Genomic DNA, 27,735 nt, shown 5'->3' with positions numbered 1-27,735 from the left:
GAAGCAACGCATGCCACGTGTCACACCAGCAGCACTCTTCCTCAGCGCTTCGCTCGGTGCTGCCCTCCCCCCCGCTCACAACTTTAATTGACTTCATGCCTGGCAGCTCGGGTGCAGCCTTGAAAAATAGACAAAGGCTGCAGTGTGGCTTCAGCGTGGCTTCGGCGTATGGTGTGAACGAGTGCTTCGTTAGCACATGTAGCTCAACAGCTTGTTTTTAGGACTAATAATATGGTTAGTTGTCAACAAAATACATTGGCGAACAATCAACAGACCAGGGCAAAACCCAGTAACATGAAATATCTTAAAAATGACAAAAAAAACATGAGCGGGGCTTTAAGGTGAAGACTTTTGGTGGTCTTACCCCGTTCGCCGATAATGTCCTATGTGGTCATTAGGGAACGAGTGGCCTGATTGCTAAAAATGCCATACACTAGACGGCTGGCCTGGTGGTGTGACATGTGATAGTGATGTCATATATCACCCATGATGTCATAAATCACTGATGATGTCACAGACAGTAATGAGGCCATTAAAATCGCCAATGTCATACAGTTCAAGACGGCTCAGGCTGGTGGCCAGGTCACTAATATAGTGTTATCATATTATATTACCGATGATGTCATTAATCATTGATGATGTCACAGACAGTGATGAGACCCGATGATGTCATAAGATGCCATAATGTGGCTGCATTCTATGTTCACATTCAAGCAATTGTGATGTCATAAATGATTTCACTCATGCAATTGTGATGTCATCTGTGGTGATGTCATCAGTGATGTCATTGGTGTGACATCACACAAAAAGTCTGATGTCAAGCGGGAACACAGTGAGATCACACGCATGAGATCACACATTCAGTTCTATAGAATTGCAATCAGTGATGTCATAAATCACTGATGATGTCACAATGTAAAGTGAACTAATGTGAACTGATCATGCATAGACATTGTGACATCATCAGTGACATCAGTGATGTCATGATCACTGATTATTATAGTTTGCAGATGCATGTCGTGATGTCATACATGACCAATAGGGGCGAGTGGCCTGGTCGCCGATGACATCATCACTGATGATGACATTACTTATTGCTCGAGTGACATCATTGATGTCATCATAACCGATGACCTCACAATTGCTTGAGTGACATCAGGCCTGGTGGCTGACCTGGCCACTACTAAATTTATGTAATATAACCGATGCCATAATGTGGGGGAATCTATTATACGTTCACTCTCGAGCAATTGTGATGTCACCAGTAATGTGCTCAAGCAAATGTTATGTCATCGCTGATGTCATTGGTGTGACATCACACAAAAAGTGGTGTCACTCGTGAATACAGTGACATCACAATTGCTCGAATGACATCACTGGTGACATCACAATTGCTGAGTGTCAATGTAAAATATACGCCCCCCACATTATGACATCACAATAGTAGTGGCCAGGTCGGCCACAAGGCCTCATCACTGTGACATCATCAGCAATTTATCACATCATCATGTGTTATATGACATCAATAGTTATATGACATCACTATAGTAGTGCACCAGTCCAAGCCGCCGAGAACTGTACTGTATGCATCATTGACGATTTATGACGGCATCACTGTCTGTGACATCATCAGTGATTTATGACATCATCGATGATGTATGACATCACTATAGACTATAGTAGTGACTGGACACCATGCCGAGCCGTCTAGAACTGTATGACATCATCAGCGACCTGGCCACTTTCTCTCTTTCGTGGCGATGTCATCAAGCACTGATGATGTCACAGGCAGTGATGAGGTCATAAATCATTAATGATGTCTAGACGGCTTGACCTTGTGGGTAGATCACTATATAACACAGATATAATGATGTCATAATGTTGGGGGCATATATGGAGGTGCAGTGAGTTAGACTAACGCTTTTGAAGCCGCCATGCAGCAGGACAAAACAACGTATCCCGGAAAATGCTTGAACCCTTCGTGCACCAAGTGGGAGGTCATTCCTGTGTGCTGCGATTTGGGGAGCAGACAATCTGCAAGCCCCTCATTTCCCGGGAGCACCAATTCTACAAGAACCTCCCGCCCGAGATCAGGAAGTTCACGCCTCAGTATATAGGTGTTGTATCAGTAAGCTTTGAAGAGGATGAGGAAGGAAAGCTCTGCCTTGTCGCATATCCCCACAGTGAAACAGGGGAAGTGGAAAACAAGGACCTCTCGGCAGACTGCGAGGCCAAGAGGGAGATGATATAGTGCTGCAACAAGACTCAGTACTCTTTGCTTCTCGACAATGACGACTACAGCAAAGACGGGGCTCGACAGATCTCCATGGAGAAGATCACGAGTTTTAATTGTGACAAGGTGCAGGAGCAGCAGCAGCAGCATGAAGAGGTGCTCTACTACAGCTTAGAGAAAGGCACCGTGTTCAAACACAACCCCTGGAGTCTCATATGTCACCAGCAGCACTTACAGAGGATGAAGGAGAACGCAAAGCACCGCAACCAGTACAAATTCATCCTTCTGGAGAACCTGACATGGAGCTGTGCACTTCCATGTGTCTTAGACTTGAAGATGGGAACACGGCAGCATGGGGATGACGCATCAGAGGAAAAGAAGGCCAATCAGATCCGCAAATGCCAACAGAGCACATCTGCCTCCATTGGAGTGCGACTTTGCGGCATGCAGGTGTACCGGTCGGACTCGGGCCAGCTGATGTTCATGAATAAGTACCACGGCCGTAAGCTGACCGTCGCAGGCTTCAGGAAGGCCCTATACCAGTTCTTCCACGACGGGCACCACCTGCATCGCGAGCTGCTGCCCCCGGTGCTGCGCAGGCACCGGGAAATGCAAGCCCACCCTGGAGGCCTGCGATTCCTACCGCTTCTACTCCAGCTCCCTGCTCATCATCTATGATGGAGAACCTACTAGCAGAACTTCAACTAGATCCATGCACCGTGGTGGAGAAGAGGGCGACGAGGATGAGCCCTCAGATGAAGAGGACGGCGCCTTTGGTTTCCCTCGCTCACCAGCAGGTGGCAGCAGCAGTGTGGGTGTGGGAAACACCAACAGCGGCACCAGCGGTGTCGCCTCACGCAATGCAGAAGCCAGCAGCCCCACGGTGGACGTGCGCATCATTGACTTTGCCCACACCACCTGTCGTCACTATGGGCAGGACAGTGTTGTCCACGAGGGACAGGACAGTGGCTTCATCTTCGGCCTCCAGAACCCAGTGTTCGAATTGGGGGGGAGCTAAGGGGAGCTGAGCTCCCCTAAGAAGGACATTGGCTCCCCTGAAAGACTGCTTTGTGAAATGTAGGGGGAGCTCTAAAATATTGGCTGTTTCTTTCTCACCAACTCCGTAAGACAGGCCTATGATGTGTTTTTTGCGATTTCCGAAAAGAAAAAGGATAATCTTTTCCGCATTGCTCTCCGTCAGACGAGAGAGACACAGCTGCTGCACTGCCAGCCAAGACGAGAGGAGTAGGACTGAGAGAGGAGAGGGGAGGGGCTGGGGGCGTGCCTGAGAGCACCCACCACATGCACAGCACAGGGAACAGGGAACCGGCGGAGGAGCAGGCAGATAGACTAGACATGCAACTGAGCAGAGCACACGTTAAGAATGGCTGAAAGAACGAAGCGATCAGATTCTAAAGTGTGGTTGTACTTCATTCGAGTCGATGGTGACAATTCACGTTGTCACAAGTGCAATAAAACCTTCGCTAGTAAAAGGTGGAAACACGAGCAATTTGTCTAAACACTTAGCCAAAGTGCATCACATTCAAACGGAGAAATGCACAGTTTTTTTTCTCTCTAGCTGTTTTGTTCTCTTTCTACTAAAAACAGCAAATATTGCCAATAGCCTATAATAAGATGTCAATGGATATGTCATGCACATAATTGTAATTGACATTGTTATGGAATGTCTGTTGTTTTTAACATTTCAGTTCTAGTTAGGCTACAAGTTACCTAATATATTGGCCTACTGAAAAAGCTTTATTTTTGACTCAGGGTATTTATTTTAGAAACATTATTCTAGAAATATTTTTTGTTAATTAATATTTAATTTGACAGCATATTGATTGTATAGGTTATACAGGATTCTTGAAGGGGTGTTTTGAGCAGAAAAAACGTTGCCTGTGTGTCCCCTTGCTGCTTTTCTTTACTCTGATTAATAAATGAGTTCGATCATCCAATACGGCTAGTAGAATGTTTTTCACATGGTCTTTAACCCAGCAAGCACCGTTCTAAAAGAGGAGCAAATGATACATTTGTTTATTTATATTGAGACCCGTTATGTTGCCAAATTGCGTCAATTAATTTGCTTCAAAGTGAAAATTTCGGGGGGGGGGGGGGGGAAGTCCCCCCCCGTCCAACCCCTCAAAAAATTGGGCTCCCCCAGGACCCATGGTCCAATTCGAACCCTGCCAGAACCTGATAACCATCATCTCCCAGCTGGATGATAACAGTGCTGATTAAGGGCGGCCTGGAGGCACCATGTCAAATATTTTCTATCTTTTTTTTTTTAAGATTCCAACTCGCGTCTACCGTGCGATCGACCGAGCCTCCGTGGTACACATGCTACCAGGATGCACATCTATCCATCTATCCATCTATCCATCTATCCATCTATCTATCTATCTATCTATCTATCTATCTATCTATTTAACTATCTATGTTATCTAATAATTCCCAGGAGTGTCTATCTCAGTATCTCTATGCACAACTTTGCATGACTGATGACATTGATTCTATCTATAATTATCAGTGAGTGATGTCATCAGTGATGCAAGGTTGGCAAATTGTGCACAGACACAATAATTCCAGGCCTGTCTGTCATTATGGCTGTATGTCTGTGCACAATCATTGTGATGTCATCAGTGAGTGATGTCATCAGTGATGCAAAGTTGTGCAATTGTGCCCAGACACAACTTTGCATCACTTTACTTTACTTTATTGTCATTTAGCAGACGCTTTTATCCAAAGCGATGTACAACAGATTAAAATACATCACACAATTAAACATAGCAAAATAATGGAAATAGATTAAAACAGACAATATGTGATCATGATAAAAATATGCATAGATAAAAGTGATCAAGGGTGCAGATTATTACAGTGTATGAACAGCAGAGGGAGAGATAGGAAAATGGATGGTGAATAGATGAGTTTTTAGTTTTCTTTTAAATATGGGCAAAGATGTGGCCATTCTAGCTGCAGGGGGGAGCTCATTCCACCATGTCGGGGCGAGAACTGAAAAAAGTCTTGTTCGAGCGCCACCTGTAGGGCTGCGCAGGGAGGGAGGGGCGAGACGTCCTGCACTACTGGAGGGGCGGAGGGAGCGGTAGGAGGTTTGGAAACTGACCAGTGGCTGTAAATATGGAGGGGCTGTTTGATAGACTGCTTTGTAGGCTAAAACCAGGGTCTTGAATTTAATGCGAGCCAGGATGGGAAGCCAATGTAGATGACGGAAGAGGGGGGTGACATGGGAAAATTTGTTTTGATTGAAAATCAGACGGGCTGCAGCATTTTGAATGAGTTGAAGTGGTTGGATAGTGGAGGCAGGGAGACCGGCAAGCAGAACATTACAGTAGTCAAGGCGGGGAATGACAAGGGATTGAACCAGGAGTTGTGATGCTTCTATGGTGAGAAATGGACGGATTTTTCTGATATTATAGAGGGCAAAGCGGCAGGAACGTGCGGTGGCAGCAATGAAAGGGGAGAAGGATAGTTGATTGTCAAGTATGACTCCGAGGTTCTTGGCTGTTATGGAGGGTGATACAATGGAGTTGTTGATGGTGATAGAGAGGTCGGTCAGAGGGGAGTCTTTGGCAGGGAGAAAGAGAAGTTCTGTTTTTTCTAAGTTCAGTTTGAGGTGGTGAGCAACCATCCAGGCCCCAATGTCTTTCAGACAGGCAGAGATGCGTGCTTCAATTAGAGTGTCAGAGGGGGGAAAGGAAAGGTAAAGTTGGGTGTCGTATCACTGATGACATTGTCAAAATATCATCAGTGATGTCACTAAAGCACTCAATCTATCTATAATTCCAGGAGTGTGTCTGTCTCTATGTATGTCTGCGCACAATCCTTGTGATGTCATCAGTGATGCAAAGTTGGGCAATTGTGTGCAGACATACAACTTTGCATCACTGATCACAATAATGATGTCAAAATGTTATAATCACAGACAAAGACACGGACACTGGTGCTGTTGCTTCGGATTCAATTCTGCATCCCCGTCAGTCTAGTCGCAGCTAGCAGGCAGCTCTTGAGCTCTAAGTAGGTATTAGACGTTCAGACCCGATATCACCCAGTTTTCAACTAGAAATCATCAATGTTCAAATCCCGGTTTGTGCTCAGTGGGCTCTCTGTGACATCATCAGTGATTTAGGACATCAACAGTGATATATGACATCAGACCTGGCCGCCGGGCTGAGCGTTCTAGACCTGTATGACATCAGCAACCTGGCCTCCTTTCTTTCTCTTTCTTCTTTTGCTGGCGACCCGTGGAGTGCAGTGATCACTGTTATCATCAGTGATTTTATGACAGACACTGATGATGGCTTAGACATTGTGACATCATCAGTGATGTCATAAATGAGGCTATAAGTAGGGCCGGACCAGTTCAAATTCAAGTATGGATATCAAGGAGCGAAATATGGCCTTCCCTCTCTCACCAGATGTCATTTGCTGTGGAGATAACATCATGGTGGTGGATGACTTGGACGAGGAGTACTTTGCCATCTCTAATCCATCGGCCATTACTGCCTTTGATGCTGTTGTTGGCGGCATCGAGGACATCATCATAGAGAAAGAGTTCCAGCAGGTTCAGCTGAGCTTCATGGAGAAACACTACCTGGAGTTCGACGACTCTGAGGAGAACAAGCTCAGCTACACGCTCATCTTCAACGAATATGTCGACCTGCTGGAGAAACACCTGGAACAGCAGCTGATGGAGAGAATCCAGAACTTCAACATGAGCGCCTTCATAGACCTGCTCATGCAGAACAAAGAGGACGTGACCAGCGACATCTTCGACATGCTACTGGCTTTCACTGACTTCATGGCTTTCAAGGAGATGTTTCTGGATTACAGAGCACAGAAGGAGGGCAGAGGTCCAGACCTGAGCCAAGGACTGGTGATCACATCTCTGATGTGCTCTGCTGGCTGCAAACATGTCAGCACCACTGCATCACAGTGACACACACACACACACACACACACACACACTAGTGTTGTAGTACTCGAGAACGGTCTTGATCTCAAGACCACATTTTGATGGTGTCAGTCTCGTCTCGGTCTTGGTCTTGGTCTTGACTCGGTCTCGGACAAGCCGGACTTTTGTTTACAAAACAAGTCGAGACCACAACTGCAGTGACCTCATTACCTGCCTGTGTTGCCCAATTTATTTATTTAATTTCACTGTGATTTGGGTGTAAAAACAAGCACAAATTCACAATAGCTGTGAGCAGATATCGGATTGTGTGACATCATGCACTTACTTTTTGACGTCATCCACCCCATTGTGATGTCATCCACTCCATTGTGAAATTTCTGCCCCACCCACCCCCCTTTTAGCCAATTGGCATGAAAACAAACACGCACACACACACACACACACACACACACACACACGCACACACACACTTGACCTACCTGCCAAATTTCAGCCTACTAGGGCGAACACTGCCTGCTAACCAACCAACCAACAGAGTGACTTATAGAGCTGCTGGTAATGCTGGCTGCATGCAGTTAAAGAAAAAAAACACCTGCAATTGCAACCAATCACTGCGGTTTGAGAGTTTTACCGCTGAAGCCACTCCCCTCACGTGCCAAGGAAGACAACACAAGGAGACAAAGCATGGGAGAGCAGAGCAGTGGCTGCAGAGATGTCGTCTACATAGTCATATGATTTGCTTACACCAGGGGTGCCCAATGTTTTTACGCTAACATTTCTCAACAGCACAAGCTCTACCTGTGCCGCGCAACTACGTGGAGCCATTCGCTGAAAGGTTGTCCAGGGTGCTGTTGGCTATCGTATCCTGCCTCCGTTTGGGGCGTGGGTCTTACACAGATCCACATCGCTGTGTAAACACTCCAAACACATGTCAGGGCCTGCAGCCATCATGCACACGCAGACATGCATAGTAAAAGGTCCATTCCGTAAGATTTGGGAGGAAATAAATGCACGATTTATTTATTACCACTTTCCAGTGAGTGAAGCTCCATAACGTAACTTAAACAATGAGCCCACCCGTGTTTCTGTGTTCAGCCATTCCAAAGCTATGAATGCAACCTTCTCATGGGTAGAGATTACCCGGAAAATCTGGCGGTTGTGACGTTCTGTGCGTTCACGAGCCTCCCTCTGCGCTTTGGTTCAGCCAGTAAATACACCAATGAAGAAGAAGGCCAACACAGGCTAACGTTACCGTTCGCTAGCTAATGCAGATGAATGTCATTGTCAGCAAACAACCAACAACACAGAGAGTTCAGTAAAAAGTCCACACAGAAAAAGAAAAAAGATTGATCTAGTGAAGCCTGTCTGGTCAAACAGCAGCAATGTGACCGACGTCGGGGGGAAACTAGATTTGGGGCTGTGTTGAGAGCTTGTTGTATTTTAAGCTGCTGTGATTTTTTGGCCTGGCTATAGATAACGTTAGCTTAGCTGCTTGCTAATGCGGCTATGGATTTACCACCCAGAAGCTCGCTAATAACGTTACCGTCTTGTGTGGATAATGCGTAAATATGCCTAATGTTACTACCGTTATGCTTATGGAACATTGTTTGACTGTTCCGTTTGGTCGCGTCCAGCTCACATCAGCCCCAGGCATTACTGTACAGGGGAGCAGGCTATTTCCTGGCTCATGCTACATTGCTACCATGAGTATTGACTTCCCTGCAGCCAACGCAAGCCAAAACACGACCGAACATGCCACAATAACTTCCGCTAATCCGCCCAAAATCCTTTCCGGTTTCCCCCCCCCCTTTTTTAGCCATATTTAGAGTAATATATCATTTTAAATCAACATTAGGATTATACTGTTGTGATGTCATTATTCAGTATATTCTCTTTCATGTCACCACCTGCTCAGCTCTCCTGTCAACATAATTGTAACTAACAAACACAAACTGTTTTAGCCAAATTCATATCAAAATGACACCTACAAACACAGGTACACAACCCAAGCCGTACACAACACACAAAGTCATCATCGATAATAAAAAAAAACATACAGAGGGACATTTATTTATTCCTGATAGGAACGATTGAAAAATAAAATAAAATATATTATGTTGTTTTTAACTTTACACCACCTCTTTTTGTTACTTATTGGGTCATGAAACTGAAACCATGCATATAGCCACCTGCATACCTGACTTCGGGAGCTTGGCAATTGGCATCATGCATGATTAGCCAGTAGCATCCCAACGTGTCACACAGGTAACATTACTTAAGAGACAGACTAGACACTTACTTTCTTGGTTGTTGCTAAAAAATCTGTCAGTGTCACTCACTGTCTGTCGTTCACTCGCTCACTGTCTCGCAGCTCGCTCACCATCAATTATCTCGCCAGGCAGACAGACAGTCATCACTCACCACCATGCTGCTGCTCTCTCGGAATCAAGTTACGGCGGACGCGGCGTCAGATGACTTCCTGCCTGACCTGCCTTTCGTTTCAAAATAAAAGCGATCCCGTGTTTTTCATGCTTTTCCATGCAGATTGTTTTAGAAAAAAAAAAAAAAAAAAAAAAAAAAAACTTTTTTTTTCTTCTCTGAAATATTAGGGGAGGTCCGGACCTCCCCGTCCTCATAGCTAGTTACGGCCATGGTTGAGCTTGTTGTATTTTAAGCTGCTGTGATTTTTTGGCCTGGCTATAGATAACGTTAGCTTAGCTGCTTGCTAATGCGGCTATGGATTTACCACCCAGAAGCTCGCTAATAACGTTACCGTCTTGTGTGGATAATGCGTAAATATGCCTAATGTTACTACCGTTATGCTTATGGAACATTGTTTGACTGTTCCGTTTGGTCGCGTCCAGCTCACATCAGCCCCAGGCATTACTGTACAGGGGAGCAGGCTATTTCCTGGCTCATGCTACATTGCTACCATGAGTATTGACTTCCCTGCAGCCAACGCAAGCCAAAACACGACCGAACATGCCACAATAACTTCTGCTAATCCGCCCAAAATCCTTTCCGGTCATCTTGAGGCTGATCTGGCCAATAAATTGTCCAGGTTGCCGTTTTCAAGTGACTTTTATCAGCTATCGTTACAAAGCAACCAACTACTCTGCTGTTTTAGCCAAGCAGCTGCATGGGCGCGTGTGAGTACGGTGCACCCGTGGTGCACACGTTAGAAGTTACGGAATGGACCTTTAAAAGTAAGTATCTCCGCCAAGGACGTCAGGTGGTTTCCGTGAGCATTTTGACAGGCAGTAGCCTATATGTAACAACACAAAATAAACATTCACAGACTGACTGGTTGAATGCGAGACACTGACACTACAAAGTTACACTCTTCCAAAATGTATTTTGGGATATACCGGTAAGCACCCTGAGATCATGGCCGGCGCGTTCAGACCAAAAAAATAATTGGGTCGGAACCTGAAAAGTTGGTTCTCAGTGGAACCAAAAGATAGTTGGTTTTTCCTTGGGAACCGTGACATCATCAGTGGGCGTGTCTTATTCTAGGCTGTGATGATGAGCAGGAAGGAGAAGAAGGCAGCGACAACATGGAGAAAAATAATTTGCAGTGGTCTGCTGAGGAAACCAAGTGGCGATTTGGGCATCTACCGAATTTCAAGAAAAGCTAGAAAGCAGTACAAGTTGTATGACAAACTTGCGGAAGAGATGGCCAAGGCTGGGTTCACTCGAACGTCGGACCAAATAATTAATCAACTTAAAAAACTGAAGAAGGACTAACGAATAAATGTCCTCCCACTTTGGTTCCGCTTAAACTGGAACGCGGGCTGGTTCGCCAGAAAGCACCAAGGTTCTGAGACTCCAGAACGGAACCAGAGCCTGAACCAGAACCGTGTCTGTCTGAAAGTGGTAAAGAGATTGTTTGTGGGAGTGATAATTTAGCAGCAGTAAGGTGTTTTTACACTTCATTCTGCCCACTGTGTTGAACCTTTCTGAAGGTCAGTGTTTCAGATCAAAGGACTGCCTATTGTAACTGAGTATGTGTACAGCCATTTGTAGGTTACACCATCATTAGAGTCATGATGTCTTGAAAATGTTATATATACTGTAATATATATATATATATATATATATATATATATATATATATATGTATATATATATATATATATATATATATATATATATATATATATATATATAGGCATATAGTCCTATAGGACTAGGCCTGTGTTGCACTTCCCCTTTATCACTTTAGCCCGGAGTCTCATTGAAACAGACATGAGGGGACAAGCTGTGTGCACGCCTCCATCTGACATGTTAATCACATGTGAAGTATGACCCCCATAGCCTACATGACACACACGCACACGCACACACACACACACACACACACACACACACACACCTGTTGGTATAAATAAGGTAGTTAGGCAATGAGGGGGGGCTGGCAAAGCGAGAGAGAGTGGTTGTAGTATGGAGATGTAAAGTGTGAGGGGGTGGGGGAGTTGGAGTGATAGAACTATAAATGACATGGTGGAGAGAGAGAGAGGGGAGAGAGAAATGGAGAGATGATGAAGGGAGTGAGAGAAGGAGTGAGGGCGCATAATATGAATATGTGATACCGCAGCAGGAGAGGGATGGCGGGTGGTGGGAGGGCATCCCAGAAGTCCTGGCGATGAGTGGCGCTGTAACAATATTTACCTTGAACACAGCGCTGTGGGACATGTAGAAGAAGAGAGAGGAGAGAGAAGGCTCGTTTGAGATGACTGCCGCCTCGCCTGGAAAGCAGGCGAGAGCAGGCGAGCACAGTCAGGCGAGGCGTCAACAAGTCGAACACCCCCGACGGCACACTCGCTGCTGCTTTTCTTCTTCTACAGTTTGGTTTAACAGCGGTTTGTAAACAAATTAAAACATGCATTAGCGCCACCCACACTCACTGCTCAAATAACACAGATCTTCAGATTCCTTATTTTTATTTTAATGTAGGCATTCCAGGTGGTATTTATGTAAAATATGGAGTGACAGCTTGGAATATATAAATGGAAGATATATGGAAGATATAAAATTGAAGATTCTACACTTCACTGTGGGTTTGTGATGCACCTGTGTTGAACCAATGGGCGCTCAGCTTGATGCGTTTCTCGTCATCCTCTGTCATCCACAGTCGGGCGCAGTTGGTGGGGAGCAACTGCGGCGCCTCGCTCCAAATCTGCGCCCGCCTCGCTCTCGCGAGAGTCACGTGACTCACGCAGTCGGGCAGGACGGAGCAAGTCGGACAACTTTCTAACCATCATGCAACGGGGCAAGCAAGGCGCTGGTCGAATCTGCGCAGAATTTGCTCATCTCAAACGAGCCTAGAGAGAACACAGCACTGTGGGACATGAAGAAGAGAGAGGAGAGAGAGGGATGAGTTATTTACCTTGAACACAGCACTGTGGGACATGAAGAAGAGAGAGGAGAGAGAGGGAGGAGTTATTTACCTTGAACACAGCACTGTGGGACATGTAGAAGAAGAGAGAGGAGAGAGAGGGAGGAGTTATTTACCTTGAACACAGCACTGTGGGACATGTAGAAGAAGAGAGAGGAGAGAGAGGGAGGAGTTATTTACCTTGAACACAGCACTGTGGGACATGAAGAAGAGAGAGGAGAGAGAGGGAGGAGTTATTTACCTTGAACACAGCACTGTGGGACATGTAGAAGAAGAGAGAGGAGAGAGAGGGAGGAGTTATTTACCTTGAACACAGCACTGTGGGACATGTAGAAGAAGAGAGAGGAGAGAGAGGGAGGAGTTATTTACCTTGAACACAGCACTGTGGGACATGTAGAAGAAGAGAGAGGAGAGAGAGGGAGGAGTTATTTACCTTGAACACAGCACTGTGGGACATGAAGAAGAAGAGAGAGGAGAGAGAGGGAGGAGTTATTTACCTTGAACACAGCACTGTGGGACATGAAGAAGAAGAGAGAGGAGAGAGAGGGAGGAGTTATTTACCTTGAACACAGCACTGTGGGACATGTAGAAGAAGAGAGAGAGGGAGGAGTTATTTACCTTGAACACAGCACTGTGGGACATGAAGAAGAAGAGAGAGGAGAGAGGGAGGAGTTATTTACCTTGAACACAGCACTGTGGGACATGTAGAAGAAGAGAGAGGAGAGAGAGGGAGGAGTTATTTACCTTGAACACAGTACTGTGGGACATGAAGAAGAAGAGAGAGGAGAGAGAGGGAGGAGTTATTTACCTTGAACACAGCACTGTGGGACATGAAGAAGAAGAGAGAGGAGAGAGAGGGGGGAGTTATTTACCTTGAACACAGCACTGTGGGATATGTAGAAGAAGTGAGAGGAGAGAGAGGGAGGAGTTATTTACCTTGAACACAGCGCTGTGGGACATGAAGAAGAAGAGAGAGGAGAGAGGGAGGAGTTATTTACCTTGAACACAGCACTGTGGGACATGAAGAAGAAGAGAGAGGAGAGAGAGGGGGGAGTTATTTACCTTGAACACAGCACTGTGGGACATGAAGAAGAAGAGAGAGGAGAGAGAGGGAGGAGTTATTTACCTTGAACACAGCACTGTGGGACATGGAGAAGAAGAGAGAGGAGAGAGAGGGAGGAGTTATTTACCTTGAACACAGCACTGTGGGACATGTAGAAGAAGAGAGAGGAGAGAGAGGGAGGAGTTATTTACCTTGAACACAGCACTGTGGGACATGGAGAAGAAGAGAGAGGAGAGAGAGGGAGGAGTTATTTACCTTGAACACAGCACTGTGGGACATGTAGAAGAAGAGAGAGGAGAGAGAGGGAGGAGTTATTTACCTTGAACACAGCACTGTGGGACATGAAGAAGAAGAGAGAGGAGAGAGAGGGAGGAGTTATTTACCTTGAACACAGCACTGTGGGACATGTAGAAGAAGAGAGAGGAGAGAGAGGGAGGAGTTATTTACCTTGAACACAGCACTGTGGGACATGTAGAAGAAGAGAGAGGAGAGAGAGGGAGGAGTTATTTACCTTGAACACAGCACTGTGGGACATGTAGAAGAAGAGAGAGGAGAGAGAGGGAGGAGTTATTTACCTTGAACACAGCACTGTGGGACATGAAGAAGAAGAGAGAGGAGAGAGAGGGAGGAGTTATTTACCTTGAACACAGCACTGTGGGACATGAAGAAGAAGAGAGAGGAGAGAGAGGGAGGAGTTATTTACCTTGAACACAGCACTGTGGGACATGTAGAAGAAGAGAGGAGAGAGAGGGAGGAGTTATTTACCTTGAACACAGCACTGTGGGACATGTAGAAGAAGAGAGAGGAGAGAGAGGGAGGAGTTATTTACCTTGAACACAGCGCTGTGGGACATGTAGAAGAAGAGAGAGGAGAGAGAGGGAGGAGTTATTTACCTTGAACACAGCACTGTGGGACATGTAGAAGAAGAGAGAGGAGAGAGAGGGAGGAGTTATTTACCTTGAACACAGCACTGTGGGACATGTAGAAGAAGAGAGAGGAGAGAGAGGGAGGAGTTATTTACCTTGAACACAGCACTGTGGGACATGTAGAAGAAGAGAGAGGAGAGAGAGGGAGGAGTTATTTACCTTGAACACAGTACTGTGGGACATGAAGAAGAAGAGAGAGGAGAGAGAGGGAGGAGTTATTTACCTTGAACACAGCACTGTGGGACATGAAGAAGAAGAGAGAGGAGAGAGAGGGAGGAGTTATTTACCTTGAACACAGCACTGTGGGACATGAAGAAGAAGAGAGAGGAGAGAGAGGGAGGAGTTATTTACCTTGAACACAGCACTGTGGGACATGTAGAAGAAGAGAGAGGAGAGAGAGGGAGGAGTTATTTACCTTGAACACAGCACTGTGGGACATGTAGAAGAAGAGAGAGGAGAGAGAGGGAGGAGTTATTTACCTTGAACACAGTACTGTGGGACATGAAGAAGAAGAGAGAGGAGAGAGAGGGAGGAGTTATTTACCTTGAACACAGCACTGTGGGACATGAAGAAGAAGAGAGAGGAGAGAGAGGGGGGAGTTATTTACCTTGAACACAGCACTGTGGGACATGTAGAAGAAGAGAGAGGAGAGAGAGGGAGGAGTTATTTACCTTGAACACAGCACTGTGGGACATGAAGAAGAAGAGAGAGGAGAGAGAGGGGAGAGTGGTGGAGCGAGAAGAGGAGGAGGCATGAGCACTAATATCTAGAGCTGGGTATCGGTATTCAATACCTAAACTTAAGTATCCACCGAAATAACCCAGTACCAAGTAGGCTAGTATTGAAACTTCTCCAGTCAAATGATATCTGCAGTCCATCCTTTTTGTTCACAGATCTAGAAAAAACAAGACCGTTAACTGCAATCTTGACACTGGGAAACACTGCAGTGACAGATACCAGGCTCTACTCCTTAGAGAGAGAGAACTATTTATGGTTTTGCTCACAGCCAATCACAAGAGGAGAGGAGGAAGAGTGAGAGAAGAGGAGGGAGGAGAGGAGGAAGAGTGAGAGAAGAGGAGGGAGGGAGGAGAGGAGGAAGAGTGAGAGGAGGGAGGGAGGAGAGGAGGAAGAGTGAGAGAAGAGGAGGGAGGGAGGAGAGGAGGAAGAGTGAGAGAAGAGGAGGGAGGAGAGGAGGAAGAGTGAGAGAAGAGGAGGGAGGGAGGAGAGGAGGAAGAGTGAGAGGAGGGAGGGAGGGGGGCGAGTTATAGAAAAAAAGGCAGTGATTAATTCATCTGTATGTGTGGGCGGAGCCACTTGCAGTGTGGCTCTGGACTGCCTGTGGGCCCTGAGAGGCTAAAGATGATGGAGAATCGGCCATTAGTGTGTTTAAAGTGCTGCCTCCTCCAACCCTCCCTCTAGTCCTCTAGTCCTCTAGTCTAGTCTTTCTGTACATCCTGGCCTTATGGCTCCACGTAGTTGCGCGGTACAGGTAGATCTTGTGCTGTTGAGAAATGTAAAGGCCTCCATCTTGGAAGTGATGATGAAGTGGTGAAGAACAAGGGAGAGGGAGAAGAGGGCGAGAGGAAGAAACAGAGAGAGGTATGGAGGAAGAGAAGGAGATGAGGATTGTGTCAGTCTGTGCCTGCAGGTGTATAATTTACCCCTATCCTAGCCTATCTGTGAACACATGTTCATACTGCCCCGATGACATCAGACCAGGCCCGGGTCAAAAGAGTTAATTTGTCCTATTCTGGGCATTTCTTAGTCTGAGTCACTGATGCACCCATAGGTGATCAAAACATGAGCAGTGCTTGATTTATGCTGTCTTGCAAGCAGAGATGCAGCGGAGGTAAACCCACCTAAAGTCACTTTACACACAGGTTTACATGGGGAATATAGATTACTCACCTTTTCTCTTTGTGACATAAATTCAGAGTACTGTAAGAAGTAACAGAATGAAAAGCATAGCAACTCAAAATCAGGAAGACGCCACGTCTCTAATATTTTATACATTCAGTGTAGTTTGCACTCCTTTTTACATCACCTCTTCCACTTTTCAGTCTGTTTAGACTCTGCCAAGACAATTCCGATTTTATGCCGAATTCTGCATCCCCGCAGAGAATTACATCCCCACCATATTTTGGGCTGTTTTGACTTGAAAAATGCAAATATCGGCAGTTACAAACCGCAGAGATTTGCGTCCCTATTTTTAAGCACCAAAGTCAGCCTCCATGAGCCAGGAGAGACTCCCAGGCCTGCAGGTGACCTACACGGATTTTAAGCACCAAAGTCGGCCTGGCCTGCATGAACGCGGACATCCCCCCAGGCCTGGCTGGAGGTCACCTCTAACAAAGTTTTTAAGCACCAAAGTCAGCCTCCACGACCCAGGAGACAGGACCCCCATCCTCCATCTCAGTTCTATTCCGATTTAAATCAAAATAGCCCAAAAATATGGTAAAATAGGAAATAATGTCATAAACTATAGACGCTATATCATTTCTCATAATTGATGAAGAGCCCCAAAGAAGATTATATCATTTTTAAACAGTATGTTGATGTAGAAATCATTACAATGTGCTGCCAAACATTGGAAACCTTGGGTGAAGTTAGGCTAGGGTGACCAGACGTCCCCGATTTTCGGGGACAGTCCCCGATTTCGGTGCTCTGTCCCCGGCTGGAGCTGTCCCCGAAAATGTCCCCGATTTTGGCCACAAAGTCAAATAATAATACTGGCAAGAAACTCGATAACAGAGCATTTGCGGCACCACAAAAGCCTGTCGTTGTGCACGTTGTGCAAAGTGCTGCCTGTGTGTGACAGAGTAGATCACAGAGTAGGCTAGATGTTCTTCCTCTGCCCGTTCCGTGGTTTTCCCAGGACCCAGCCGCCCGCAACTGAAGCCCCAGAGGTGACGAACGAGAGGCGGCGTCTGCTTGCTGCTTTTGCTACCGTCCTTGTTTACCGGACCCCATTCAGCGGGTTATCCATCCCAGTTGTTTTGAATAGTTAAAAGTACAGTAAAACTATCTGGTAAGTAAGTGCAGTAACTAACTCAAAACGTTTTTGCAGAGAAGTCAGTAACGTTTTTATGTACACCAAACTCCATTGAAAAAAATGTCAATTTTTAATATGATTGGCGATGGATCATTGTTATCTAGTCATTAGCCTACTGTTCCCTAAATTGGCCTTCAGCCATCAAAACTTTGATAACCCCTGGTTTAAATTAACACAATAGGTCATATTTATCTCTAGATTACAATTTTAATCATTAAAATTGCCTTTTAGTATTAACATGATTTTTTTAATTATTTTGTCAGCATTTAATATTAAATTAGCAGTTAATATGGTCATGTGGCCATTGAATACTTGAAACTGGTGAGCGACACCCTAAACTCAAGGAAAGTGTTTACTGAGGTAATAAATCACTACTGTAATGTTTTTGTTTTGTGGAAATAAATTATCCACCAGTTGGTGAGGTCAAAGAGAGAAGTTGTCCCTCTCTATGTTCCTGCCACTCTACACAATACACCAGTAGCCTATTTCCCATGAATTACCTAGGCTGTCTAATTTGTGGTAAAATGTGCCAGATAACTAGTAACCATTGTAAACTGCTTCTTTTTCAATTGTTTCAAAATCACAAAGTTCTTCATAGATCTAGCCTCTTACTTTTGCTCTCAAAGTGCACCAGATTTATGCATTTTACTGTAAAATGTACACAATTTTCTAAAAGCCGGTGGGGCACAGCCCCCCCTGGGCCCCCCTAGCGGGCCAGAAAATGTCCCCGATTTTCATTTGAGAAATCTGGTCACCTTAAGTTAGGCTGGAGGACTTTTCTCAGCCCCAGAAGACACAAAGCAAACAGGTCTTTTTAAGCGTGGTGCTGGGACGGCGTCTTGCGTCCCGTCGCCCCGCTCCTCGTCCACATCAAGCGGCTGCCTGGCAGAGACTAGTCTGTCCCATCGCCCCGCTCCTCGTCCACATCAAGCAGCTGCCTGGCAGAGTCTGTGCCATGTGGCTGGAGCTGATGTACTTTCAGTAATATCAGCGCTATGCTATCTCAGTGACAGTGCTGTAGCTATGCTATCTCAGTGACAGTGCTGTAGCTATGCTATCTCAGTGACAGTGCTGTAGCTGTAGCTATGCTATCTCAGTGACAGTGCTGTAGCTATGCTATCTCAGTGACAGTGCTGTAGCTATGCTATCTCAGTGACAGTGCTGTAGCTATGCTATCTCAGTGACAGTGCTGTAGCTGTAGCTATGCTATCTCAGTGACAGTGCTGTGGAGGATAAGGACTCTCTCACACTGGGGTGGAAGGAGGGGGTTAATGAGTGCATCTGCCTCCAGTCTGCAGCAGTCTTCTCCTGCCACCCAGAGGCTCTATTGGGTACAACCTTATCCTGCATTTAAAAGGTATAGAGGCTAGAGGGCATTGAAAGAGCGTGCCTGCTATCTAGTGGACACTTGGAGGTACTGTGATGGGCATTGTAGTGGTTAGTCAGTGGAGGACACAGTACAGTAGCCTACAGCATTCATATTAATGTTATTATCATGAGGAAATGAGAATTAAGAACTAATATTCAGAGGTAGCTATGTCTGGAAAAATGTATTGCACCGTCTCATAATGATGAAATCTAACACCAATTGAGATGACATGTCAACTATTGTGTGGAGATAGATGTGTGTTCATAAAGACGTCTACAGGGCAGTGTAGTTCTCTATGGGGCCCCTGGAGTCCCCAGCCCCCCCCGGGCAAAAAAACTACAACGATATCATTCCCTAGAAATGATTCCAGTTGGAGAATGTACAAGAATGAGTGTTGTAATTAGAGGTTATATTCAATAAGATAATCTTATTTTCCTATATTGAGTCTGAGACTACGGCCATGTTCACATTACAGGCAAATCCGATTTGCTGCTGAAGTCATTAATCATCATTATCTTGATTGGTTTCCCAAATCTGATTTGGGAGTGTGTCCACACTGCCACAAATCTGATTTGGGCAAGTGTTCAAGTTGGATCTGTGTGTCCAGACCTCCATAGTTTGGGACAGTGACACAAATCAGACTTGGAGCGTCCAGACTCATAAAACCAATCTGGATACAATCATTAATAGGTCACTAAAGTTCACAAATCAGATTTGGCCTCCTAGTCTGAACATGGCTAAAAAAGTCATCAGGGTTTGTGGCATGAAAATGTTTCTGCTATTTACAACAAGTGGCCACTAGATGTCTGTGTTAAGCAGCATATTTCTTTCGCTGAAAAGCCTCTCCAACAGGAAACCGTGGATAATGCTTCCTTCAGGCTCTCCTTCTAAGCTCTTGCCTCTCTAGTAGTTTGGATGTCGTACATAAAACTCAGGTGCGTTTGGATGGAAATAATAACAAAGATATATGGCAGTTGTTGTTTTTTCTTTTTTCTTCTTTTTTAGGAATCAAATGGTGCAGAGCTACTTTGTACTGCAATGAGACAATGCACATCAGGTTACTAATTGATGTTGATTTGTACATTTTATTAACCTGGTAAACCAGCCCGTCACGTGAACTCACATTTCATTTGGCAGAACCAAATGAAATGTGAGTTCACGTGACGGGCTGGTTTACCAGGCTAACATTTTATAGCATGATGAGCAAAAGTTAAAGAATGAAAACAAAAACACGAATTGTTTACTGTATTTACTCATCATACAGTACATTAGTTTGACAGTAGCCTAGTAATAATAGTAGCGTAATAAAACATCTAAACGCAAAAAATATTATCAGATGGGGACACTGGCTAAAGATCTTATCAAATGGGGGGTCCGTGGTGTAATTTGTGTCAGTTTAGCGGTCCTTAATGTGAAAGCTTGAGAACCATGAATTATGAATTGAAAGAGTCATATCACAGTATAAAGCTAAACAAATAAAATACAAATTAGGGTTGATTAAGTTTAGGTTGCATCCCTGAATGAAATGCATCACGTGCAGTTCTTCACACACACGGCTCCATGCTTTCTGCTCACTATAAGCGTGACATCTCGAAAACATTGCGCTCAGCTCCTAATTCTAATATTTCCAACAGCACCTGAAGGCAGCATAATAAGGACATTCCTTCCCAGGCCCTCAGGCAGAGAAAGGATGGGGCTGAAGGAAACCTTTACACGTGGATGTAAATTTAATAAAACCTTATGTTAGGGCACGTGGGGATCGTTTTTTTCTTCTGTATGGCTGCTTCTAAGGTAGGGGGGGTTGCAGTCTTTTAACTGTTTATATTGAATGGGGAAATTACATACATTTGTAACTAAAATATAGTTGCATGGCAACTGTAACTTTGTCAGGTATGTTATTTAACTTTTAGGTTTCTTTTCTGTTTGCATATTTCCTCAAGCACACAGGCCCCATCCCACTTGCACATCATAGCAATGGGATTAGCGTTTGTTTAGACTTAGTTGTGTTTGGACTATTATGCATTATAGATATTTTGGAAGCTGCCATCTGTTTAGTGAGACTAAAATGCTCCCATCTGAAAAGTTTTGTTTTCTATCTGTTCATAATTATCACCCTGTGTTCTGCCTTCATGAAGCTTGGATTTATTGGCTATATGACACCACAAAAAAACGAAATCCTGCCACAGCAATCTGATAGATGCCAATAACGCCATATTTCAAAGCTGATTAATCTGGGGGGGGGGGGGTGTTGGGCTATAATTAGAAGCCAGTCAGAGTATAAACTGTTATTGGGACTGACCATGGACATGTTTATGAACATGATTATGAACAACATCGATGTTTATGGAGGGATTATCTACATTTTTGTTTCTTGGACAAACCATGCCAGTACAGTTTGTGTGTGTTTATTTCAACGAAAATGAAAAAAGTAAATTGTGGACACATGGAATCTCAAAAACCACCCACAAAAAGCCTTTAACTAATATTAATGATATATTATGTACCTATGTTAATATTAAATACATTATGTAATTATAGGCTATGTAGTTTCGTTTTATTCAGTGAAAGAGCTGACTTGGGAAAAGCATTGCTTTTATTATGATAGCCATGCAAAGACTTTATTTCTTTATATATTTACACTATAAATGTTTAAATGTTAAAACAGAAAACGTAAAAAAAAAAAAAAAAAGTTGTAAAGTTGATTTAAAAGAAAACCAAATAAAGGGAAACAGGGATGAGCGATTGTTAAAAGTGTTTTTCTTTTTCATGAGTGACTGCAGCGAGGCCATCACGTAAAACTCGATAATTATCTAAGTCCATAAAGCGCGGGTCGTTTTCCTCGGCCCATCTCTTTTGTGGGCTGTAAAGCAGGATCATATGGGTTCACTACAGGCTGCATCAGTCACAGTCTGTCTCACCTAAGCCAAGCAGACAGGGATGATGGGCCTTTAGGAAGCCATTCATTCACCAAACACACTTTTTCAAGGCCCATTTAAACAGCGACCAGTCCAGATGATGTGAGGGCAACGTCACGTGTCTTCTGCAGGTAGCTGAGTTTTTCTCTTGCTTTTCTTTCTTTCTTCTTTTTTTAACTTTCTCTTTTTTCCTAGCCCATTTCATCCCATTCCAAAATATATCGATTTTTGCTTCGCTGGGAAAAAAAAAGTCAGATTTTTGCCCAAGCTAATGACTGTTAAAGCCACTTTTGCAGCTTTGAATTGAATTTCCTATACAGCAAAATGAAATCTGAAAATTGACCTTCAAACATTACTTGTTATATAAAAGCTGAATTAGGTCTGTCTTGTATATACAATAAACCATAAAAAAAAGATTTATGTGAAAGTGTGTGTGTGTGTGTGTGTGTGTGTGTGTGTGTGTGTGTGTGTGTGTGTGTGTGTGTGTGCGTGCGTGCGTGCGTGCGTGCGTGCGTGGATGCGTGTTGTCCATGCACTTCACACATACAGTACATGTGCACCTACAGTGTTTCACACCGGCGCCTACGCGCCATGGCCGTGCGTGTTAGCGTTCTCGTGCGTCCACATGCCTGCCTGTCTGCAGCATAAGGGCCTGTTTGTTCCCATCTCATCTCGCCTGTGTGTGTTCCTCCAGCCCTGCCAGTGTTGAGCCAAGGCCCCATCTGGCTCCTATGATGGCTGCTGCTTCACGGTGCCTCAGCCTGATTCATGAGCTCTGGACGGCCTCAGCTGCTATCCCACTTCCACCGTTTTACATCGCATACCTCTCCAGAAATCCCTCTCGCTGCATACCTCCCTCCTCCCTCCTCCCTCCTCCTCACCTCCCCACTTCCCCACCTCCCTCCTCCCCATCTCCCTCCTCCCCACCTCCCCATCTCCCACCTCCTCACCTCCCCACCTCCCTCCTCCCCACCTCCCTCCTCCTCACCTCCCCATCTCCCACCTCCTCACCTCCACACCCCCACCCCACCACCCCCACCTCCCACACCCCCACCACCCACCCCCCACCCCCACCCCCCCCCCCCACCACATCACCCCCCACCCCACCCCCACCACCCCCACCCCCCACCCCACCCCCACCACCCACCACCCACCACCCCACCCCCCCCCCCACCACCCACCCCCCCACCTCCCCATCTCCCACCTCCTCACCTCCCCACCTCCCTCCTCCCCACCTCCCTCCTCCTCACCTCCCCACCTCCCTCCTCCCCATCTCCCCACCTCCCTCCTCCCCACCTCCCTCCTCCTCACCTCCCCATCTCCCACCTCCTCATCTCCCCACCTCCCTCCTCCTCACCTCCCCACATCCCCACTTCCCCACCTCCCTCCTCCCCATCTCCCTCCTCCCCACCTCCCTCCTCCTCACCTCCCCATCTCCCACCTCCTCATCTCCCCACCTCCCTCCTCCCCACCTCCCTCCTCCTCACCTCCCCATCTCCCACCTCCTCATCTCCCCACCTCCCTCCTCCTCACCTCCCTCCTCCCCATCTCCCACCTCCTCACCTCCCCACCTCCCTCCTCCTCACCTCGCTCCTCCTCACCTCCCCATCTCCCACCTCCTCACCTCCCCACTCCCCACCTCCCTCCTCCCTCCTCCTCACCTCCCCACATCCCCACTTCTCCACCTCCCTCCTCCCCACCTCCCTCCTCCCCACCTCCCTCCTCCCCACCTCCCCATCTCCCTCCTCCCCACCTCCCCATCTCCCTCCTCCCCACATCCCCACTTCCCCACCTCCCTCCTCCCCATCTCCCTCCTCCCCACCTCCCCATCTCCCACCTCCTCACCTCCCCACTCCCCACCTCCCTCCTCCTCACCTCCCCACATCCCCACTTCTCCACCTCCCTCCTCCCCACCTCCCACCTCCCTCCTCCCCACCTCCCCATCTCCCTCCTCCCCACCTCCCCATCTCCCCACCTCCCACCTCCCCACCTCCCTCCTCCCCACCTCCCTCCTCCCCACCTCCCCATCTCCCCACCTCCTCACCTCCCCATCTCCCCACCTCCTCACCTCCCCACATCCCCACTTCCCCACCTCCCTCCTCCCCATCTCCCTCCTCCCCACCTCCCCATCTCCCACCTCCCCACTCCCCTCCTCCCTCCTCCTCGCCTCCCACCTCACCTCCCTCCTCCCCACCTCCTCACCTCCCCACTCCCCACCTCCCTCCTCCCCACCTCCCTCCTCCCCATCTCCCCACCTCCCCATCTCCCCACCTCCTCACCTCCCCACATCCCCACTTCCCCACCTCCCTCCTCCCCATATCCCTCCTCCCCATCTCCCACCTCCCCACTCCCCTCCTCCCCATCTCCCACCTCCCCACCTCCCTCCTCCTCACATCCCCACCTCCCCACCTCCCCACTCACTCTATCTATCTATCTATCTATCTATCTATCTGTCTATCTATCTATCTATCTATCTATCTATCTATCTATCTATCTATCTACCTATCTATCTCTATCTCAGTCTGTCTCTCTCTCTCTCTCTGTCTCAATATCTCTCCCTCCCTTTCTGTCGTGAATTACTGCTTACCAAATGTTTTGCCTTGACGCCGGCCACAAACCTTTCTGGATCACGCCCTTTAGGAAAAGACGTGTAGGAGCTTTACGAAGCAACCAAAAAACGCTCCTCTGTTTGTTGTGATTGCTGTCTCTTCCTCTCATTTCACTCTGCATCTTAATTACTCCACTTTCTTTCTCTTGTCTTTTCAGCTTTCACACAGGCCCAGATGACATAACCGCAAATGTTCGTCCTCAGACTCCGAGCCAAAACCTCACCGCGTTCGTTGGCCGCGTGACTCGTAGGCGATATTCTGTTGCACGATGTGCAGCCACGAGGCACTCGTCTCTGCCCAGATATGCACTCACTGGACCTCTGCTGTCAATCATTCAGCAATACCAGAGAGCCCATCAAAAGGCTGGCAAATGACTAGCCTGAATTATGAATAAATATTGACCGTTGGATGGCGTTCACATCCTCTGCTGACATGACAGTATGGCTGCCTGTGGCTGTAACACTGTGCCTCTGCAGCTGCACTCATGGTCAATGCGTTTTTGTCTCCATCTTTGCTGCTATCTGTTCTTGCTGTGGTGTTTCTGCACCACTTCCTATATCAGACCCGTTAATATAAGACCAGCAGGTTAGCCTACCCGTCAACCTGTCGATCTTAACAGTGTGGCCAGTAGGGGGAGATATACCACCCTGCAAGACACTATTTTACATGTTATTGATTGGAATCTTCCTCTTATTGCCGGTTAGTCTCGCTCTCTCCGTTCACGCTGTAGCTGCACAGGAGAGAGTCTGGCTGCTGGTGTTACTCTCACTCTGGGCTAGCAGGGGGGAAAAGGCTCTCACACACACACACACACACACACACACACACACACAGACACAGACACACACACAGACACAACACAGACACACACAGAGATGGGCAGTATTTGAAATACTTGTATTTGAAATACGTATTTCAACTACTTTTTTGTATTTTGTAATTTGTATTTGGCTGGGCAGAGAAAAATGAGATGTAATTTGTATCAAGATACTTTCAGATCTTGTATTTTGTGTATTTCAAATACATAAAATACATTTTTCTTTTTATTCTCAAATTGACACATGTAAACATTGACACAGGTTTAAACTAAAGATGGAGAAATTAGTTGTACTAAAAACAACTAAGTGAACTAAACTGAAACCTGATATGAATAAACAGAGAAATTACTTGTACTAAAAAACAACTAACTGGACTGAACTGAAACCTGATTTGAATAGGAGAAATTAGTTGTACTAAAAACAACTAAGTGAACTAAACTGAACTGAAACCTGATATGAAAAGATGGAGAAATAAGGTGTATTGAAAAACAACTAACTGAACTGAAACCTGATGTGAAAAGATGGAGAAATTAGTTGTACTAAAAACAACTAAGTGAACTAAACTGAAACCTGATATGAATAGATGGAGAAATAAGTTGAAAAAACAACTAACTGAACTAAACTGAAACCTGATATGATTCAGAATAGATAGAGAAATAAGTTGTACTGAAAAACAATTAACTGAACTAAACTGAAAGCTGATATGATTCAGAATAGATTGAGAAAGAAGTTGTATTGAAAAACTAACTAACTGAACTAAACTGAAACCTGATGTGAATAGCTGAAGAAATAAGTTGTACTGGAAAAACAACAACTAACTGAACTATACTAAAACCTGATATGAATAGATTGAGAAATAAGTTGTACTGAAAAAAAACCTAACTGAACTAAACTGAAACCTGATTTGAATAGGAGAAATTAGTTGTACTGAAAAACAACTAACTGTCATAAACCTGATTTGAATAGATGGAGAAATTAGTTATACTGAAAAACTATAACTGAACACCAAAGTACCCTAATGAAAATCAAAAATGTCTTTCTGTTGCTACAAGGATGTCTGAGCTTCACTGTGCATAATGATGGTTGTGCAGATGTTGACACTAGAATGGTGTTACCACTGCTGATAGTGGAAAGTTGTATTCAGTGAGTGATTGTTCTTTAGTAATTATGTTCTAGATAGCCAGGTTGTTTTGGATTTTGTTTATGAAGCAGAAGGAGGGGAAGTCATTTTAAGGATGTAAGGATTTGAACAAGAGTCCAATTTCATGGAAGGCCTTTTTTGTTTGAGATGCAGTTTCTCATCGTTCCTCTCACCGATTCACAATTTCACAACCTTAGACAGGATGTGCATCAGGGCATTCAATTCCTGAAATGTAACCTTTTCTAGTTGTATAAGTTTGCACGTTAAATAAATACTGTGACGACAAGTTACTGACATGGTGGTGAATGTAAGGTTGTTTAAAGGGGACCTACTATGCCTTTTACCTATTTCAGTTATTTATATATTGTGTTATGATGTCAGATATCTATGGCTAAACATAGTCAAAGTTCCAAAACTTGAGGTTAACATGCAGAAATGCTGCCTTTAAGTCAAAAGCCCTCACGGAAGGTGATTAACAGCTGAGCTGAAGGAGAAATTAGTTCTACTGAAAAACAACTAAAACTAAAATGGAAGAACTGCAGTGTGTTAGGGAGTACACATACTGTGACAGAGGACTAAAGAGAGGATTTACTGTCTAAGGAAACCAGAAAATTTCACTTTTGAATAGCTGAAATCAGAGAATTATGACATTTTCCTAATGTCTCTAAATGATTAATAGATCATCAAAATAGGCAATTAATTTAATATTTGGCAATTCATCTATGAATTGACTAATCGTTGCAGCTCTTTATACGTTTTTATAAAATGTATTTTCATGTATTTTCAAAATACAAAATACGTATTTGTATCTCAAATACATTTTCAGACAGGTATTTTGTATTTGTATTGTGATACATTTTTTGAGCAAGTATTTGTAATTTGTATCAAAATACTTTATGATGTATTTTCGCCCATCTCTGGACACACACACACACAGACAGACACACACACAGACACAGACACAGACACAGACACAGACACAGACACAGACAGACACACACACACACAGACACACAGACACGGAAGCTTCGACAGTTCGGAGTGGACAAAGATATAATGATTCTTTTCTATCGCTCATTTATAGAGAGTATCCTCAGTTTTTGTTTTATTGCTTGGTTTTTCTCATTGTCAATCGCTAACAAGAACAAACTAAATAAGATTGTTAATATGTCTAGCAAGATTGTAGGCCAACAACAACTTAGCATGACGCGGCTCTGTGAGTCTGGTGTAATAAGGAAGGGGAGGGCAATCCTTAGTGACACATCACACCCTCTC

At 45.3% G+C, this 27,735-nt stretch overlaps 2 pseudogenes across 2 annotated transcripts; both read left to right on the top strand.

The window, feature by feature from the left end:
• Nucleotides 1-1,966: 1,966 nt before the first annotated feature.
• On the top strand, nucleotides 1,967-4,474 carry LOC310777195 (inositol hexakisphosphate kinase 2-like; annotated as a pseudogene). Its single transcript has 2 exons — nucleotides 1,967-3,221; nucleotides 4,427-4,474. The product of its transcript is annotated as an inositol hexakisphosphate kinase 2-like (transcript).
• Nucleotides 4,475-6,698: 2,224 nt separating this feature from the next.
• LOC310776296 (ADP-ribosylation factor-like protein 2-binding protein pseudogene) lies at nucleotides 6,699-7,193 on the top strand (annotated as a pseudogene). The gene has a single exon. The product of its transcript is annotated as an ADP-ribosylation factor-like protein 2-binding protein pseudogene (transcript).
• The last annotated feature ends 20,542 nt before the right edge of the window (nucleotides 7,194-27,735 follow it).

Source organism: Poromitra crassiceps (assembly GCF_964638095.1).
Source record: "Poromitra crassiceps genome assembly, chromosome: 5".
NCBI lineage: Eukaryota > Metazoa > Chordata > Actinopteri > Beryciformes > Melamphaidae > Poromitra > Poromitra crassiceps.
Note: the sequence above shows the minus strand (reverse complement) of the source record. Positions and strands in the feature narration are given on the sequence as shown.